General features: G+C 42.3%; 1 long non-coding RNA gene across 1 annotated transcript in view; it reads right to left on the reverse strand.

Annotated features, from left to right (window-relative positions):
* Positions 1-687: 687 nt before the first annotated feature.
* Positions 688-19366, reverse strand: part of LOC135704239 (uncharacterized) — a 456675-nt gene continuing 437996 nt past the window's right edge. Inside the window, exon 4 of the long non-coding RNA XR_010517782.1 lies at positions 688-764. This is a non-coding gene — a long non-coding RNA (uncharacterized LOC135704239). The remainder of the gene's footprint in view (positions 765-19366) is intronic.

Below are 19366 nucleotides of genomic sequence, written 5' to 3' on the forward strand. Positions count from 1 at the left end.
TTATTTGGAGTTACACTGCACTGAGAATCCCTCGGGAATAATGCAGCACCTACCGAGCGATTTTTACAGGAAGTTGAAGGCGGAAACGGAAATGGAAATGCGTTAGCACTTGAATGCGGAAAGTGCTGCCCTTTCTATTTTCCCCTGTTGAGGATTTGCCAGCTCGATAAGAACGAACTCCGCTGCGCAGTGCAAATGTTGCTGCTTCAAGTTAGTACCTACCAAAGTAAGTAGTTTCACGCCCCTCGATTTGACCTTTACAGACAAACACTGAAAGCTTTTTCTTTTCCTTCAAGGGAAAGTGAAAAGTTCTTTAGGGCGTTTCTGAATTGCTTCCGGGTGATTTCGCCCACCCGGAGTGGATCCTTTTCTCTTAAAAGGATGCACGAAAATCGGGGAAAAAAATTACTACAGCTGAAAAGCAATGGCTTTCTTCTGACCTCCCCAACATGATTCGATTGTCTGGTAGAGTAAATCTGAAACACAGCAATAAATCAATTTCCTCTCGATTACCCTGCATTTTCCCACCAAACCAATCCCATGTCCGCAGCTTGGAGGATGGTGATGCATTGCAAAATCCATCGTGTTAAATTATACCAACATCCTTCTATTAAGCCTAACCATTTCCCCGATAATTTGCGCAGACCACCACGCGGCAATTAGACTAAATTACAAACTTACCATCTCAAGCTTTCGCCGGGTAATCGATCCCAATCATCGTAATTATCGTGTCTGATGTCTGATTACACCTGCAAGTATGCAACCTGGAAGGAAATGAAGAGAAAGAGAGAAAGAGATGAAAAACACTCGTTAGTCGTTACTTCCTGGCCAGATTTCTAGTTTGATTGAATTAACAACTGAACTGAACAACAACAACAAATTAATGATGAAATCTATCCGATGCTGTTTGGACTTGATTTCGATCGGAGTCTCCATGTGAAGCAATCGTCTAGGAAAACACGAAAAGTTTTGCTAACTTCACCTGCAGCAGCCGTGCCTCCGGTAAGTCGCTCTTCTAAGCTTACTGCTTGGTCATCACACTAATCAACATTAACGTTTTCATCACGAACGACGACGACGACGACGACGACGATGATGGCGATGACATGGCACCGGAGTGAGTATGCTGCCATGGGATTAAGATGGATTATACGTCGCTAATTTTCCAATCAACCATCTTCGTTGGCAGCCAGATCCAGTATGGTTGGGCAGTGATGGTCGAAAGATTTGAAAAATTGTGGCCTAATTGATAATTTATGAGGAGGCTTATCGTCCGGTCGACTCTGGCAGGACCGGAACAATCGGCATAGACCCAGGCAACGAATACGGACTAGCGATTGGAAACTCGGAACACGGAACTGTACACCGTTCGAAAAATTCATGTTAATTTCTGCGAGATATAGCCCACATAAAATTAACGCACATAAAGCGCACATAAAGATTTGGCATACATTTACGCGATATTTCGTGTAAATTTAAGCGCAATATCGCATAAATTAACAATATTGCATGCAAGCTTGTAAATGATTTCGCTGTTTAAGCCAAGTATAGTTCAAAATTAAACGAAGCGAGATATTACGCGATAGTTAAAATTCAGAATTTTTTTTCTGTGTAAGTCTTTCAATTTATTGGAAGTAACCGCATTCTATCCGACTCCGCAAGTTCGACATTGTAGCGCTGCAGGAGGTTTGCCGGAAGGGATCATCAGTACATACGTATAAGAATGATTATACCATCTACAGGATTGGTAGCGAGTTACTTTTTTCAAGTCTCTTTTTTTAAGGCCAAGTCACAAAAGTCACTTTTTCTAGTAATCAGTCACTATTTTCAACTTTTTTTAACGTGAATTTCTTCCAAGATTGATCTTTTTTTGCATTGTGACGTTTATTCGTCTTTCTCTATCTACATGGTGTCTACTAAATTTTCTAAATTAAATTACCTGAGTTTCCAGGTTTTTCCAGAACTGCAACGGGTAAATTCCAGGTTTTTAATAAGAAAGCTATGTTTTAAATGCGTTAAAAATATGCTTTTTTGGTTGATCAAAAACAACAGCAATTTACGCAAACGTTTTTAAGACATGGCAATCAATTTTAAAGAAACAGCTTTCAATCAAATCTATTGACTGCTGAAGTTTAACACTTACATAAATTCTCACTTAATAAAGTTAAAAAAAAACTTACTTAATTTAAGTAAGTCCAACATCTAATATTATTAAATATCTTGAAGTTTCGTATTCCATGTACAAGTTCAAGATATTGAAAATTTTCAATGTGTTAGAATCAAGGAAAAAATAAATGGTTTATTTCAAGATCGTAATTAATTTTATGAAATTTAAGACATCTTAAATGCAGTTCCATTAACTTAACAACAATTGCAGGAACTTTGGAGAAGTTCTGAGCAATGAAAAGAAATGCTGAGAATTTCAGTGAAGCTCCCTAAACAAACTGCAGGAACGTAAGGGAAGTTGATACACTGAAAATATGGGGAACTTACTGAAAGCATTATGAATCTCAAAGTGGTTCATTTAGCATCCAAAAATTTCTGCGAGGTATAGCGCACATAAAATTAACGCTAGATTTGGCATAAATTTACGCGATATTTCGTGTAAATTTTAGCACAATACCTCGTAAATTAGCAATGTTGTATGCAAGCTTGTAAACGATTTCACTGTTTATTTAGCTCAAAATTAAACGAAGGGAGATTTTACGCGATACTTAAAATTCAGAATTTTTTCTGTGTAGAATTTCAGAAAACTTCACTGGAGTCAAGCAAACTTGAGAAATATAGAAAACATGAGGGGCATTGCGCAATTTTTTTTAGAAATTCTGCAAGTCACGAATGATCCAAGAGTGTTAAGTGACTATAATAAAAGAAAAAAAAGTAGAAGGATCTGTGCCTAGGGGCACGAACGGAAGCTTGACGTAGGACCGCTAGTGGACGGAATAAATGTGAAGAGCATTAAGTTCTTTCAATTGATCAGATCAGACATAACATTTGATAACGGCACAAAAGCATTTGTAAACAAACGTTCTAAGGCCCTTTACACGCGAACTAAAGTACGCCCACGCAAACCAATACCACTTTCGGAAAGGTGATAGTTGCCCCTATGCGATGATGTTGTTGGTTTGCGTGGGCGTACTTTGGTTCGTGTGTAAAGGGCCTTAGAAGTTTTGTTTACAAATGCTTTTGTGCCGTTATCAAATGTTATGCCTGAAATATCTATTATCTCAACTCTTTCCGTTTTTGGATATTAGGCGATCCAAATTTGTAGTAATCTTTTTCAAAAAGAAAGTTGATTACGAGAATCAATCAAAATCACTTGCACCCCTGCTTCCAAGTTTGTGTGGTCGTTGGGGGCTTGTGGTTCTGAATATGGACAAACAGGCACAGATAAATTCTATTCCAACTCTTTACTGATGTAAGCTTGATGGCCCTGAAAAGGGCCGTTTTATTGAAGAGGACATCCATGGCCACTTACGTTTGGCGTGTTTAGAGTAGGTGACAGCATCACGGACCTCATTTTCCACGAACACCTTCAGCAAACCTCGTAGATCAGACCGGAGATACGTCAGACACTCACCCCTATTCTGTATTTCGTTTCGAACGAAATTCCCATACAAAACATATTTTTTTGTATGAGAATTTCGTTCGAAACGAAATACAGAATAAAACTGCCACGGCGAGCCAGACGACGGATGGTGGTTATATCGAAGAATTTGCGATGACGATTGGCACCTCCTTTGCCACGACCAGCCACGACCTACTGCTGCTATTGCTGACCACGCCGTCCGAAGCGAAAATGAGCTGATACCAGTTTTAGTTTAAATGATCTTTATTTTAGTTTAACTTGGACGATTACCATATAAATTTTTACTAAGTGATTTAATTGCTTTCTTCATCTTTAGGTATGGGCAAAATTCAAAATTTGTTTTACAGAATTAGTCCTAGACTTAGTACACGGTCGACCACCTTGGTGGGATTGGTTTGTTTTGTTTTTAGAATTTGAAGAGAAACTACTTAATACTACTATTTACAGCTTAAAACTAACCTACTCTACTATATACACTTAACCTACTATGTACAAATTGCTTATTAAAGCATGTTCAGAAAGATTGCATTTTTGAATAAATTTAGTTGTCATATCATCAATTTTGGAATCTACTTTGGGAATTTCTGCCTCTTGATGGAGGTCTGTTATTCTTGTGTCGAATGGACGATCTAGGATCATCCTCAACACTCTATTCTGTGCAACCTGGATTTTGTTCCTGTGGGTCTGAGCGCACGATTCCCACACCGGGGTGGCATAGAAGATCGCGGGGGCTATGATCTGTTTGTAAACAGCCAGTTTGTTTTGCCTTGAGAGGCGGGATCTGCGGCAAATGAGCGGATACAAACACCTAACCAAGGCGGAGCACTTAACTAGGGTTTTCTCTATGTGCGAGCGGAACAGGAGCTTCTCATCGAACAACATCCCGAGATAAGTAACATCAGTGGACCACTCGACCCTTGTACCATCCATTATTACGGTACAGGAGGGAGACGGTTTAAGTTTTAATGATTGTCTGTGAAGGAACATGATCGCTTGGGTTTTCGAGGCGTTGATTTTGATTTTCCACGTGGTGGCATAATCAGTAAAGGTGTCAAGGCATCGTTGGAGCTTGTTCGTAATTTCACGAGGCATCCTACCCTTGACGGCTATCGCGGTGTCATCTGCAAACAGAAAGAACACGCAACCGTCTCCTAGAGGAGGGATGTCCGACGTGTAGATGCTGTAAAGCAGTGGTCCCAGCAGACTCCCTTGCGGAACACCTGCTGGGATCGGAAATTGTCCCGAAAGGGAACTATTCAACGACACCCTGAACGACCTTTGCTGGAGATAGTTACGGGTGATTTTCACAAGGTATGGTGGAAAGTTGGAGTTACAAAGCTTGTATATAAGTCCGTCGTGCCAGACATTGTCAAACGCCTTTTCGACGTCTAACAAGGCCATGGCTGTGGACTTGGATACAGCTTTGTTACTCCGGATGTTATTCATCACCCGCACTAAAGGGTGATACGGTCAAAATTTGGTCAAGGGAAAACGCGTGTAAATCGGTGAAATCGTTTATTTAAAAAATCAAATTAAATTTCTTTTTCAAGTTCAATTAGTATAAAATTCAGGAAAATATTCAGTTAGGCTTCCGCTTTTCCAAATCCGAATTGCCGGGCCTTACGCTTGACCCCTGCCATCAGATTTTGTACAGCCACCTTGTCCACCTTCTTCGCCGCAGAAAGCCAATTTGCCTTGAACTGCTGCTCGCCCTTAGCAGTTTTTTTTTGGTCTTCTTTAGGTTCCGCTTGACAATAGCCCAGTATTTCTCAATTGGGCGGAGCTCTGGCGTGTTGGGAGGGTTCTTGTCCTTGGGAACCACCTGCACGTTGTTGGCGGCGTACCACTCCATGGCCTTTTTACCGTAATGGCAAGATGCCAAATCCGGCCAAAACAGTACGGAACAACCGTGTTTCTTCAGGAAAGGCAGCAGACGTTTATTCAAACACTCTTTCACGTAAATTTCTTGGTTGACAGTCCCGGAAGCTATGAAAATACTGCTTTTCAAGCCACAGGTACAGATGGCTTGCCAAACCAGATATTTCTTTGCGAACTTTGACAGTTTCATGTGCTTGAAAACATCTGCTACCTTTCCCCTTCCTTTTGCCATATAAAACTCCTGTCCCGGAAGCTGCTTGTAGTCGGCTTTGACGTAGGTTTCGTCGTTCATTACCACGCAGTCAAACTTCGTCAGCATCGTCGTGTACAGCCTCCGGGATCGCGCTTTAGCCGTCGTATTTTGTTTATCATCGCGATTTGGAGTCACTACCTTCTTGTAAGTCGATAGTCCGGCTCGTTTTTTGGCTCGATGCACGGTTGTAGACGATACACCCAGCTTATTTGCGGCATCTCGGAGAGAGAGGTTAGGGTTTCGCTTGAAACTACCGGCAACTCTCTTTGTCGTCTCAGCGGCTTCCGGTTTTCGATTTCCCCCCGATCCAGACTTCCTGGCTGTCGACAAACGTTCCCCAAACACTTTAATTACATTTGTAACGGTTGATTTGGCAACTTTTAGCGATTTTGCCAACTTTGCGTGCGAGTAGCTCGGATTTTCGCGATGCGCGAGCAAAATTTTGATACGCTGCTCTTCTTGCTTGGACGGCATTTTGACAACTGAAGAGTGAATTCCAAAATCAAAATAGGAGCAACATTCTACACACACACACCTTCAAAATGAGGGGTGTTCAGGTTTTTTAAATGCAAAATTGAAAGAAATACGTCAAGTTGATATTGACCAAATTTTGACCGTATCACCCTTTAGCTGATGATTGGTGGAATGCCCCTTGCGGAACCCGAACTGTTCCGGAAGAAGAATGTCATGTTCCTCCACAAACTTGTTTAGTCGGCTGAGGATCAATTTTTCGAACAGCTTGCTCAGCGCTGAGAGCAGGCTAATCGGTCTGTAGCTTGACGGTAGTGAAGGGTCTTTCTCAGGTTTGCGGATCGGGATGATTTTTGCCACCTTCCAGATGCTTGGAAAGTAGTGCAGCTCCAAGCATCTGTTGAGGATGGCAGCCAGCAGTGAGTGCACCCTCGTGCTGAGATTTTTCAACTCTAGGTTGAATATTCCGTCAAACCCGGGAGCCTTCATGTTCGTACTGTGTTTCAGCGCTGAGCAAATTTGTTCCTCTGTAATCCGTTCTTCTGGAGGGACGGCACAAGGGGAGGCATCTAACGTCTGGACGCACTGCACAACCTGGTTCTCGAGTGGACTTGGGATTGTAGAGCCAAGCAAATGCGACTGGGCAATGTGCTCCCCAATTGCATTGGCCTTCTCTTCGTTGGTGATAAGCCGTTCGTCATTGACTCTAAGTGGTGGAATGGGCTTGGGGTGAGACTTCAGCACCTTGGCAACCTTCCAGAATGGTCTGGAACGGTCGTCCAGGTTCTGAACGAGCCGCCCGAAACTCTCGTTCCGGATTGAGACCATTCTGGAAGCGATCTGCCGATTCAGATCGACCATTTCGTATTTACGCTGCAGATCCCCAGTCCGCTGAAACTGGCGTCTACGAACATTTCTGAGCCGAATCAGGAGTTTGGTGTGGGAATCAATTGCTTGAAACTTACCCCTCACAGGAACTCGTCGAACGCACTCTTCGTCAGCCACGGATATGGCTTGATGGAGACCCTCCAGGGCCCGGTCGATGTCCTCCACTGTGTCGAGCGGTGGGTTGTCGTCGATGTGGCGGTCGACCACGCGTCGAAACTGGACCCAGTTGACTCGATGGTAGTCCTTCCGCTGGCACGGTGCAGGGGCCACGTTGTAGCCCAGCTCGGTCAGCACCGGTTGGTGGTCCGAACTCAGGTCGTTGACGGCAACCGGCTTGGCTAATCTGGTGTTTGCCAAGAACAGGTCCAGCGTCGATGGGTTGCCCGTCGGTGATGTGAAGGTTGGTTCGTCCGGAAACCAGACGGAATAGAGACCATGCTGGGAATGGTCGAATAGCAGGCGGCCGTTCTGGTTCTGCTGGTAGTTCCGCCAGGCCTCGTGCCGGGCGTTCAGGTCCCCTCCGATTACAAAGCGGGCATTGGTGTGGGTTATGATGGCAAGGTCGTTCTTGAACTGCTGTGCTGTACCATTGCTAACGGTACATTGCCGGGGGCAGTAGACAACGATGAACCGGACGTTTCCGGTCGATGTTTCCACCTCAACGCCGACGGCCTCGATGATGGAAGTGCGGTAGTGGGGTAGGGTGCAGTACTTGATGCTTTTCTTGATGATGACCGCGACACCGCCCCCCCTGGAGCTGGTGCGATCAAGCCGGACAATGCTGTGGTCGGGCAGCCAGAAGCTGTCACCGGTCTTGAGGTGGGTCTCGGTGAGAAGGCCCACGTCGATGTCGTGCTTGCGGAGGAAGTCTGCAAACTCAATGTTTTTCGCCCCTACGGAGCGAGCGTTCCAGTTGGCGATCTTTATGGGTTCACGGTCCATAATTAGCGACGAAGGAGATGATAGCTTGGAGCTGTTGTGTTCTTGTTGCGCAGGTGCGCTTGATGATGATGGCCTGGGCCAACAGTGTGACGATCTCATCCGTTGACAGCGGAGAATCGTCTGTAGCTTCACCGGTTGAACCGGCCAATCCCGGAGCAGGGGGATCCGTCGATGGCCCGGAGGCTTAACCGGGTACTGCAGCGGCAGCCAACTGTTGGTTGAGCGGGAGCGGCGGCAACACTGGAATTGGCCGTGATTGGACCGGTGATAACGGAGGAAAGTTCTGCGCGTTGTTTTCTGGAACCTTCTTGCGACCGGGCTGGCTGTTGGACGAGGCCTTCTTCCGGATCTCGGCGTATTCGGCCCGCTTCGGACAGGCCTTACTCGTGGCCTTGTGGGCGGCACCGCAGTTGGCGCATGTGGGAGTGGCTTCCTCGATGCTGTCGCAGTTGTCGATGTTGTGGTTTTTGCCGCATTTGATGCAGCGGCTGGCCATGCGGCAATTCCTGGTGCCGTGCCCGAACAATAGGCAGTTCGAGCACTGAGTGACGCCACGGTGGGTGGGTTTATACCGCTCCCACTTCACTACGATGTGGAACAGTGTGCGTGTCGTCTGGAGATCCTTCACGGTTGTGGAGTTCTTCTCCAGATGGACCAGGTAGAGCTGGTCACGATACTTGATGGCCTTGCTGCGGGTCATCTTGTGGACTTCGACCGGCTTGAGGCCGTTCGCCTTAATCTCGTCCATTAAGGTGGTGGTGTCCATATCGTGGAGCCCGCGCAGCACCACTTTCAGCGGCTTGGTGGCCTCGATGTCGTGGGAGAAGTACTCCAGCTTCATTCTGTCCAAGAGGGCCTGAACTGCGTTGAAGTGTTTTTCGGCCGGGACCATCAGTTTGTAGCCTTCCGTGCACCGTTGAATGGTGCAGCGAAGGCCCTGCTTAATGTAGAAATCCAGCTGCTCCCATAGCCCGGGAGGGAAGCCCTTCACATAGAAGGGTGGCAACTTAACTTTTTTCGGCACCGTCTCAGGGTCCGACTGCGGCTGGGCTCCGTTCTGCAGGGCGGAGAACGGATTGTTGCTCAGCAGCTTTTTTGCTGCTGATACGGTGGCGCTGCTGTCTTCAGGTCTGGGTCGTTTAGTTCCGGGAGGCCCCGGCTGCGGGTCCGCAACGCCTGTCGGGATGGGCAATGGGGTTTTCTTCTGCTTCTTCTGGGCTGGCTCGGTGGTCGCGCCGTCTCCTGGGAGAGTCTGTTTTCCTGGTAAACCGGCACTCGCGTTACCGCGCGATTTCTTACCCATAGCTGGGTCAGCGAGAGCGTCACTACACAACGCGGAGCTAATTCGACTTGCGAACGAACGAACGAAACTAGAGAGAATTCAAATCGACTGAACTGCTCAACAGTCTGGCAGCGAAATGGAGCTGATACCAGACAGCAGCGCTGCTTTATATTTTTTAGGTTAAAGCAGAATGATTTGGTATAAAAGCTACAAAGACTCCTCCCATTATGAGTAGTTTGCTATCAAGTAGCGACACTGGCTATTTTCTTTTTGCGTACACGGCGAATGAGAACGACCCAAATTTGAGTTTAGTTCACTCATAATCGCCAAAAGTGTAGGAACTCAGCAATGAGTAAATTTGTCACATGATTTCGTGTGGAAAACCTAAAAAATCTGCCAGAAAATGAGGAAATTGACGAAATTTTTTTTCAGTCTTGGAGTAGTGCCAATAGACTGAGTGAATCCAATCTTTACTTTTCTCAAATTCGGGAATTTTTCCCTGGAAAATCCTGGAAAAACCTGGGAAAACATGAGGCAAATTTACTCATCGCTGAGTTCCTGCACTTTATTTCTTATTTCTGAGATAACTAAACTCAAATTTGGGTCGTTCTCATTCGCCGTGATAGAAATCGGCGTCTGTGGTTAGCGTGATTACCTCTCACCCCAGCAGGCCTGGGTCCAATCTCAGTCGGCGCCACCGGCATGTTCTAAGGCATAACATCTCTGGGAGCTGCCTCCCTGGCGTCGGTAGCATTGGAGCTCAGTTTGGAAAACAAATCTCGCGTCACTTTTCAATAGGTCCTATCTACATTGATCGATTCTCTTCATTGACACTCTCTTTCGTAAAAAACTCGGCTTCACAAATCTGGATCAACAATAGAAAAGAGCCCATCAGCATTTGTAAACAAACCATTTACTCACAAAGCGGAGGCCACCCACACAAACCAACACCATCATCGGATAGGGGAAACTTCTACCTACAAGATGTTGGTGTTAGTTTGTGTGAGCGGCCTTAGATTTGTGAGGCTTTGGAACGGTTTGTTTACAAATGCTGATGGGCCCTATTCTATTGTTGATCCAGAAATGTTTCCTGACGTCTTCGTCGAATTAGATGCTAGATTGTTGCTTCTTCCATCGAAAATATCCGGCCGTGGCGATTCAAAGTTGATCAAGGTTGATCAAAATAATTTGTATCCCTGCTTCCAGTTTGATTACATGAGCATTTTGTGTGGTCGGTGGTTCTGAATATGGACAAACAGGCAGATGAATTCTATTCCTACTCTTTTCTGTAATAAGCTTGGTGGCCCTGAAAAGAGCCGTTTTGTTTCCAATGTTGGTGATGATTTAACCTCCGAAACCAAACAGAGTGCGTCTCTGTCACTTCAAAAACGTAGATGACATCCATGGCCGCTTACGCTTGGCGTGTTTAGTACAGGTGACAGCATCACGGATCTCATTTTTCAGGAACACCTTCAGCACACCTCGTAAATCAAACCGGAGATACGTCAGACACCGCCACGGCGAGCCAGACGACGGATGGTGGTTATCTCGAAGAATTTGCGTTTGGTTCTGAACATGGCGATGAGTGTGTAAAGTATTACGCAATTCCATCCTCCCTATTCGCACGCGCCCGAGGATCGGAGGCGAATGCCACTTCGACTTGTTTCGTCTACTTACTACTCTCTGACGACTGTGCTGGGGAAGCAGCATATGCATGTAGGTAATTAGTGGATTTGTTAGTTAATTCGACGGTTTTGGACAATGATGGACATTTACCAGTTTTTCAATAGTTTCTTGTAGAAAATCAAAATTCGAAAGCATTGTTATCGATGCGTAGCCGTATTTATGATCGATTGGTGATCAAATTATTGAAATTGGACCAGGGGCAGCTGAGTTATTAACGTTCAAAATCTTTCTTAATTTGTTACATGTTCCATTTTTGGTTTTCACAAAGTGTACCCCCATATAGAAATCAAAGACGTAGTCCTACGTCAAAATAGAAGTTCTAAGCAGGGTTCTGCATTTTCGAAACAAAGACAAGAAAACTAATTCTCCGTAGAATCGTTTCATTTCGAGCAATATCATTTTCGTGTAAGTCATTGTGTTTCTTGTTATCGAGTCACTATGAACATTCTTCCTGTCTAACATGACTTGACTAAGGCTTGTTTCGCTCGTCAAGTGCATCAGTTCATTTCATTTGAAGCAAAGACTTGTTTCAATTGACGCAATGAATGACTCGAAACCTGCTTCTTTTGTTTTTTCAACTTTCACTTCAATTCGGGGCTCATTCGATTTGTCACGCGTCGCGTCTTCAGGCATCAACATATTGTATCCGCACAATATCGGGTGTCGATAGGGATGGCATCCGGATTATATGTAGTAATAAAATGTTTTTTTTTTTTTTTTCCTTTGGTTTGTTTTCCGTCGATCTTGTTTTCCGTGCTGAACACCAATGCTACCGACGCGCCAGGAAGGCAGCTCCCACACCTGGACCCTACCTATCGACCCATCAACTCATGAACCGGGGACCAACGGCTTTACTTCCCATCCGAAGGAAGGCGTGATCAGAGATGTTATGCCTCAGAACATCCCGGCGGCGCCGACTGGAATTGAACCCAGGCCTGCTGGGGTGAGAGGTAATCACGCTTACCACTACACCACCGGCGCCGTTAAATAATAAAATGTTATTTTATATAAAGTTAATTCCTTGTAGAGTCCACAAATGGCCGCCAAGTAGGCTATACATGCACTTCCACTTCAAATTTTCAATTACACAAATCTCGGAAATCGGTGCCCCATGTATCCTGAAATTGTTACACGTGTCGTAGAAGCTGATATTTGTGCACTTAAAGTTTCGAAGTGGTTCCGAGAGTAAAGATGTCACAGCGATTCACCTTAAACGAAAATAAAATTAACGAGGCTATTCTGGAATCCAAGATGGTGGCCATCGGGTTTCAGAAAAGCGTCAAATACCCTAAGATGTGGGTATTTTCAGAACGGAGACCACGTGTAGAAGCTGAAAATCAATATTCAACGCCATTTGTAGGGTATTCGGCACTTCTTCTGAAATCGGAACCCACCATCTTGAATTTCAAGATGGTGTTGAACATCGATTTCCGACCTCTAGATGCCACCCGATTCCAAAAATATCCACATTGATCGGTATTTGACAGTATTTCACTCTTTTTCTGGACCGATCCCTCCATGTTAGATTTTGAAATGGCGTCAAAAATTGGTTTCTGGCCTCTAGACGGTACTGGGATATCGAAAATACCCACATTGATAAGTGTTTGACAGTATTTCTCACTTTTTCTTAAATTGGAAGCCGCCATCTTGGATTTCAAAATGACGTCGAATATCAATTTTCAGTCTCTAGACGTCAATACCCATATTGATGGGTCGGCATCAGAATTTTCCACTTTTTCTGAAATCGGAAACCACCAGCTTGGATTTCAAAATAACGTAGGAAATCGATATTCAGCCTCCAGACGTCATCCCTATTAACAAAAAAAAAATAGTCATATTTATGGGTATTTGACAGTATCTCCCACTTTTTTTTCTAAAATTGGAAGCCGCCATCTTGGATTTCGAAATGCCGACGGATATCGATTTTCATTTTCTAGACTTCATCCCGATTCCAAAAATACCCAGATAGATGGGTATTTACCAGTATTTTCCGCATTTTCTCGAACCGGAAGCCACCATATTTGATGTCAAAACGGTGTCGCATATCTATTTCCAATCCCTAGATGACATGCCGATTCCAAAACTACCTATATTGATAGGTATTTGTCTCTATTTCCAACTTTTTCTTAAATTGGAAGCCACCAAGGATTTCAAAATGGCGTTGGAATTAAATTTTCATTCTCGAGACAGCATCCCAGTTCCAAAAATACCAATATTGATGGGTATTTGACAGTATTTCCCACTTTTTTTTTTAAACTGGAAGCCGCCATCTTGAATATCTAAATTGCGTCGCATTTCAACTTTCGATCTCTAGACTTCACCCCGATTCCACAAATACCCATATTGATGGGTCGGCATCTGTATTTCCCACTTTTTTTTTAACTGGAAGCTGCCATATTGAATTTTAAAATGGCGTCACATACTGTTTTCCGGACTCTAGACGTCACCCGGATTCCAAAAAATACCCATATTGATCGGTAAACAAACCACCCGACAATGATACATTTGACATCCACGTGCGCAGATCTTTTGCGCATGCGCTTAAATGAACCGAGTTAACAATCAACAGAAGTCAGGAAAACAGTGCGAATTTGGATCGAATAGCTTCGCTTCAATGCGAAAGTAAGCTCATTTGACAATGGAAGACGAAATTAACAAGAGTCAAGCCAAAACAAACAGCATGAAAACTGATCGAAAGTGGTTCTGTTGTTGTTGAAGGGGATATGCTCGAAGAGAAGACAGAATGACTTTCAATTGAAAGTGTTGGTTGACAACTTCGTCGTCGCTTGACGATTTTCAATTGAAAGTGATGTTTGGGGAGTTTCAGATCTTACAAGCAGTTTCCGTAGCTTCAGTTCAGACTATTGGAGCAGTTATGGATCTTTAATCGTTAATTTAGTAAAATTCAGGATAGAACAATTATGTGCTGAAAAAAAAAAATTGAAAACCCTTAAGGTTCAAGGATTTACAGATACCTTCAGAGAAATTATAAAAACTTCAGAAATATGTAAGGAACTTTAGAAGTCCTGAGATTTTCAGGGAAATTTAAAAGTATTAACGGGAATCCCATTTTTTCTGAGCAGAACTGAGATCTTTAATAGAATTTAGAGCTTTAGGGAAGTTTCGAGAACATCAATTCAGATCAGAGAATCAAAGGGCAGTTCAAATAATTTCAAGGAAATTGTAGAAACCTTAAAGAAGTTTCGGGAAAATCAGGGAATTTCCGGAAACTTCAGCAAAGCTCCGATAGAATTTCTGGAACGTGTTAAAAATTATATGAACATCTGGAAAACGTGAGAGTATTTTAAGGGTGTTATATCATGGAGATTTCAAGAACTTAAAAAAAGCGCAAATTGAGCTTAGTTGATTAAAAATCATCAACGAAGTTCCATTAATTAAAAAAAAATACGACAATTTTTAGCAAGCTTCCAGGAAATCCAGAGAACTTCTAATACATTTAGATATTTTTAGATGATTTCATGATATTCAGCAAAGTTCCGAGTACTTCGAGGACGATCAGATTGCTTCAGAATAATCCCATTAACTTAAGTAAATTCGCAGCGACTTACGGAGCTCCGTGGAAAACGTCAGAAGCGTCAGGGAATTATGAATATATATCAGAAAATTTGCCGGAATATTAAAAAAAAATAGTGAACTTCAGGTACAGCATAGATTAGTTCAAAGAAAATAAGTGGGCGTTTATAAAGGTTATAATACTTAAGGAAAATTGTCGAAACTTCAAGGTAAATCAATTAATTTCAGTTAAGTTGCGGATTTTTTTTTTAAATACTGATGAATTCAGGGCAGTCTAGAGAACTTCAAGGAAATTTAATAATCGTTTAGGCAGTTTCAATACCACTAGTGTAGTCTAGACTATTGAAAAAGTTTTAAATTAGTGTCAAGCTGTATCGAGAGTGGTTAACGAAACCGATGTGTATGGCTATGGATGACGAAACCTACATCAAGGCAGACGCAAAGCAGATACCGGGACTGAAGTTCTACATTGCCAAATCACGGTTTGATGTTCCGGAAGACGTAGGAAACGGAACTAACATTCATTGTAATAGATTTTTGGTTTGCATGCATGATCGTTAGAAAAAATGGTGGAAGCTTCATGAAGTCCAATACAGTTCAGGGAAGTGGAAGAATTTAATGAAAAGAATTGTGCGCATCAGGAAAGTTTCTCAAATACAAAAGAACTTCATGGCAGTTTCATTAACTTCAGGAACAATTTGGGAACTTTCAAGTAGTTCTCAAGACCTCAGAATAGTCCATTCTGATTTCCATTGAAATATACCTCAACATTTCGATGAGGTATTTTCTTTTAGTTTTCCTCGGAATTACATTGAAATTCACCACAATAGATATATTTCACGAAGTTAAACAACCCAATTGACAGCTATTTATTTCTACCTACATATGTGTGTGAATGCACTCGTGAATTAACACACACCATCATACAAGGGTTCCACTTTTGCTCAGAAGAGGCATTGCTGTTACTGTCTCCTGATTTTTGGTAGAGTTGCCAGTCTTATAAATTTGTAGTCTTCGCTGATAGGCTGATCAATTAAAATGTTAAAACGATGTAAAACCATAAATAACAGAAATAAACATAATTTTACTACTACTAACGATCTGATCAGTAGTTATTAGAAAGCGAACCGAAAGTTATCTCGGTTAAAACCCTTGGCCTTATTCATAATAGGTATAACTTTATATCCCATGAATACGGTCAAGTCCAAAGAATGAAGTGTTGGAAATAAACATCGTAGCGTTCCACCATTAAAAATATTGTAGTTTTATTTTTTACTAAATCAAATTTGAAATAAAGGGTGTCCCAAAATGTCTAAGCACGACTTTGGAACACCCCTGCTTGTTTGATATGACGTTTAAACAGCTGATAATCACGCTGAATCATTGTTTGTCATGGAGGGAGGCACATCTCTTATCTAAGAGGTAGTAATTATTCATAAATTACTATCTAACAGCAACGGATGAAGGTAAGCCTCCTTCTTAACAGCAGTTTGGAGCTCGTACCACTCGTACGACATTGTTCAACCTGGTTTATGTTGTGCTATGCTATAAAATTTGAAATGGTTTTTTATGGTTTTATTTGGGTAGATATATGGCAATATCTATGTTCTAACCGTGTATCGAAATAAGTTTGGAAAAGAATGAAAAAAACGATAACATTAAAATAGGGTTTTTTACCTTTTATCCAAAATGCAGCTCAAAGATGGAGAATCACACATTTTGTACCAATCATCCGGCCACCACTGCTCGTATCATCATCTGGGAACGTGACCTCATCCAATCCATGCCAATCAATGTTCCATTCCTGTTTTCCTAAGAGCAGCTCAGGTTACTCATATCGAAATCTACCGACACATACCAGAACTACCAGAGGAGACCCTTGATCTTCAGGAGTTCAAGTTTGAGCACCCTCCCACCCTCACTCTGTTGGTAATTGAATCCCAATGTTTTCTGCCTAATCCGATAAAATTCTTCGATTGCAATGTAACATTCCCATCCCACCTCGCCAACCCGTCCACTGCCACTTCCGAACGGAGCCAGCTTAGAAATTGTTTACATCATCACTCACCGAGCGTCAGTTGTCGGCGCGCGAGAAAAACAAGTAGAGAAACTTTTTTTTTCTTTCTCATTACTTTGCTTATTCTACTACGGGAAACATAAACACCACCGTGCTCAATTAGATAATAACGCGATAATCGTGGGCGGAAGACCTTGAGATTGAGATAGAATTTGAGAACGACTCATCTGCGAGTCCAGTCGGCAAGTTAACCGACCGGGTCACGATGAGACGAAGATGATCCGGTCGGCAGTCGACGGTAATTTATGGTCGGACGAGACGTGCCTAGTGAGCAGTTCCAGGTCAAATTGAAAAACAAAATTGGCTCGACTTTCTTCGATTTGTGTGAAACTTTACGTCATTGTTCGTTATGTTATTTTTTTAAAAGAAAACGATTTAAAATGACTCAAATAGTGTTTTTTCTTTTGTAGAAAATTCACAGAGAAGCGTACTAACACAATGTTGAAAAAATTGACTAAAAGTTCTTTTTCTAATTTTTTTTTCTTTTATCAATTTTCATGTGTCCATGGTTTTTTTAAAATTACAAAACTTTACAATTCTATGAGCTTTAAAAAATTCAAATAATTTTACATTGACATTTTGAAATATTTGACTATCCAATTTTATTTTTATTTTTTTTCTCATAATTACAAAAAAAAAATATCTGGTCTCGTTAAACTTTCAGTCTAAGGCTGGTTCATCTCTAAACCTCCAGAGGGGAGGCTCTAAAAATGGTAGGGATGGAAGTTCCAGATGGGAACTCCTCAAATCATATTTTTACAGAGTATTTTAAACAGAGTTTTTTGTTTTGTTCCTGTCTCGTTTCAGTTAAAGGGTTTCTGATTCCGGTTGGTCCGTTTACGTTGCGTTAGGTCTGGTGTATAAAGGGTTTGTGTTCGTTCGGGTCGTGGTGATATTTTTGTTCCTTAGCTTTCCTTGTTCGTTGCGGTTGGTCATGATAGGGATTTTAAGTGTTATATCTGCTTGAAGAGTTCGGCTTCACGTGAAAAGGCGAGTAGGGCCGCTATTCTTGTTGGCTCATTACCTAGAGCATCACGGATATTCTCGGGAATGTCGTAGCATATGTTCTAGCTCCTTCATATTTTGGACAATGACAAATGAAGTGTTCCACAGTTTGCGGCGTGAGGCATAGATCGCATATCCTTGTAAAAGGCCCATCTTCCTTGTAGTTGTGGGCGATGCACTATGGGCAAAAATGGGTCCAAAATTACCCAACCTCAATATCTCAACAGCACGCTGAACTCCGACCATTAAAAACAACTTTTCCGAAGGGAAATCGTCCCATAGACCGGAGAGCCTTGTAGGTATGTGTTTTGGACCATTTTACCCCATTTTCCTCTACTTTTTGGAGGAATTGTTTTTTCACAGCTCTATTTTTCGTAAAACATAAGCACTTTATGCATGGTTTTAAAATACTGTGTCTTTAAACAACAGTTCATGAGATATTAGGGGAATACGGGGATCACTTTATAGGGAAGAAAGGGGTAAAAGTGAACCCTCACTAAATTTATTTTAATTCATAAAAAATGTTGAACGATGCGATTGTTTGAATGACCCCAAAGGTGTCCTGCAATAGTGAGATTTTTTTTTTCGAAATTGTAAGGTTAATTGGGGTTAAATAAGTTTTAAATTACTGCTATCTGTTTAAAAGAGTTTTCACTTTTTTGGTCTGTATACAGCAAAACGATATAGTGGTTCTCAGAATTTTGTAAAAATTGGTAGTTTTGTTCCTTATCGCAACAAATTAGACCCGTATTTTTTATTTTGTCATTAGAGTAACTATTTATATATTAGAACGGTCAAAAAAAATTTTTTTCTCTATTTTTTTCAAAAATTTATAACTTTTGAACTGTTAGGCCGATGACGGAACTCAAAATACCAAATAAAAGTTAATTAAAAGTTTTTTCAGAAAAAAAATATTATGATATTAAGAAAAAATGGATTTTGTATTAAAAAACATTGTTTGTATTTTCACTTTTGCCCCTTACTCCCCTATAAAGTGTACCCCGTATTCCCCTAATATCTCATGAACTGTTGTTTAAAGACAAAGTATTCTAAAACCATGCATAAAGTGCTTATGTTTTACGAAAAATAGAGCTGTGAAAAAACATTTCCTCCAAAAAGTAGGGGAAAATGGGGTAAAATGGTCCAAAACACATACCTACAAGGCTTTCCGGTCTATGGGACCACGTGCAATCGATTCCCCGGATGATTTCCCTTCGGAAAAGTTGTTTTTCTTGGCCAGAATTCAGCGTGCTGTAGAGATATTGAATTTTGGGTAATGTTGGACCCATTTTTGCCCATAGTGCGATGTTTGTATGGCCAGTTCGGAGACGGGATATCACGACCTGCTCCCGGTACAGTGATGGATCGTCCCATCTAGTAATATTCTCTTTTAATTTTTGAATAGCTGGTGTTCTAGCTGCTATCCAGTCGCGGCTCCAGGAATCCTCAATAATTTTGGTTACCAATTTTTTTAGATCAGGTCCTGGGACCTCTCGCGTATATTTGGCCATGTGGCGACCAGAGGCTGCTAGATGGTCCGCCTCTACATTCCTTCGAACAACACAGTGCCCTGGGATCCAAACGAATGTTGTGTTTTTTCGCCTGGATCCAGGGGTATCTACTCGTTTCGGACTCAAGAGCAGCAAGCACGCTGGTGGAGTCGGTGAAGATAGCTATCGGTCTTTTATCGGAGGTGGTGGCAGCGATGAAAGCCGCGGTGGCTTCGGCGGAGAATATCGAACACTGGTCTGGCACTCGGTG

This window comes from Ochlerotatus camptorhynchus, unplaced genomic scaffold, assembly GCF_037179485.1.
Source record: "Ochlerotatus camptorhynchus isolate MF236.1 unplaced genomic scaffold, CSIRO-AGI_Acam_v1.1 ptg000232l, whole genome shotgun sequence".
Lineage (NCBI taxonomy): Eukaryota > Metazoa > Arthropoda > Insecta > Diptera > Culicidae > Ochlerotatus > Ochlerotatus camptorhynchus.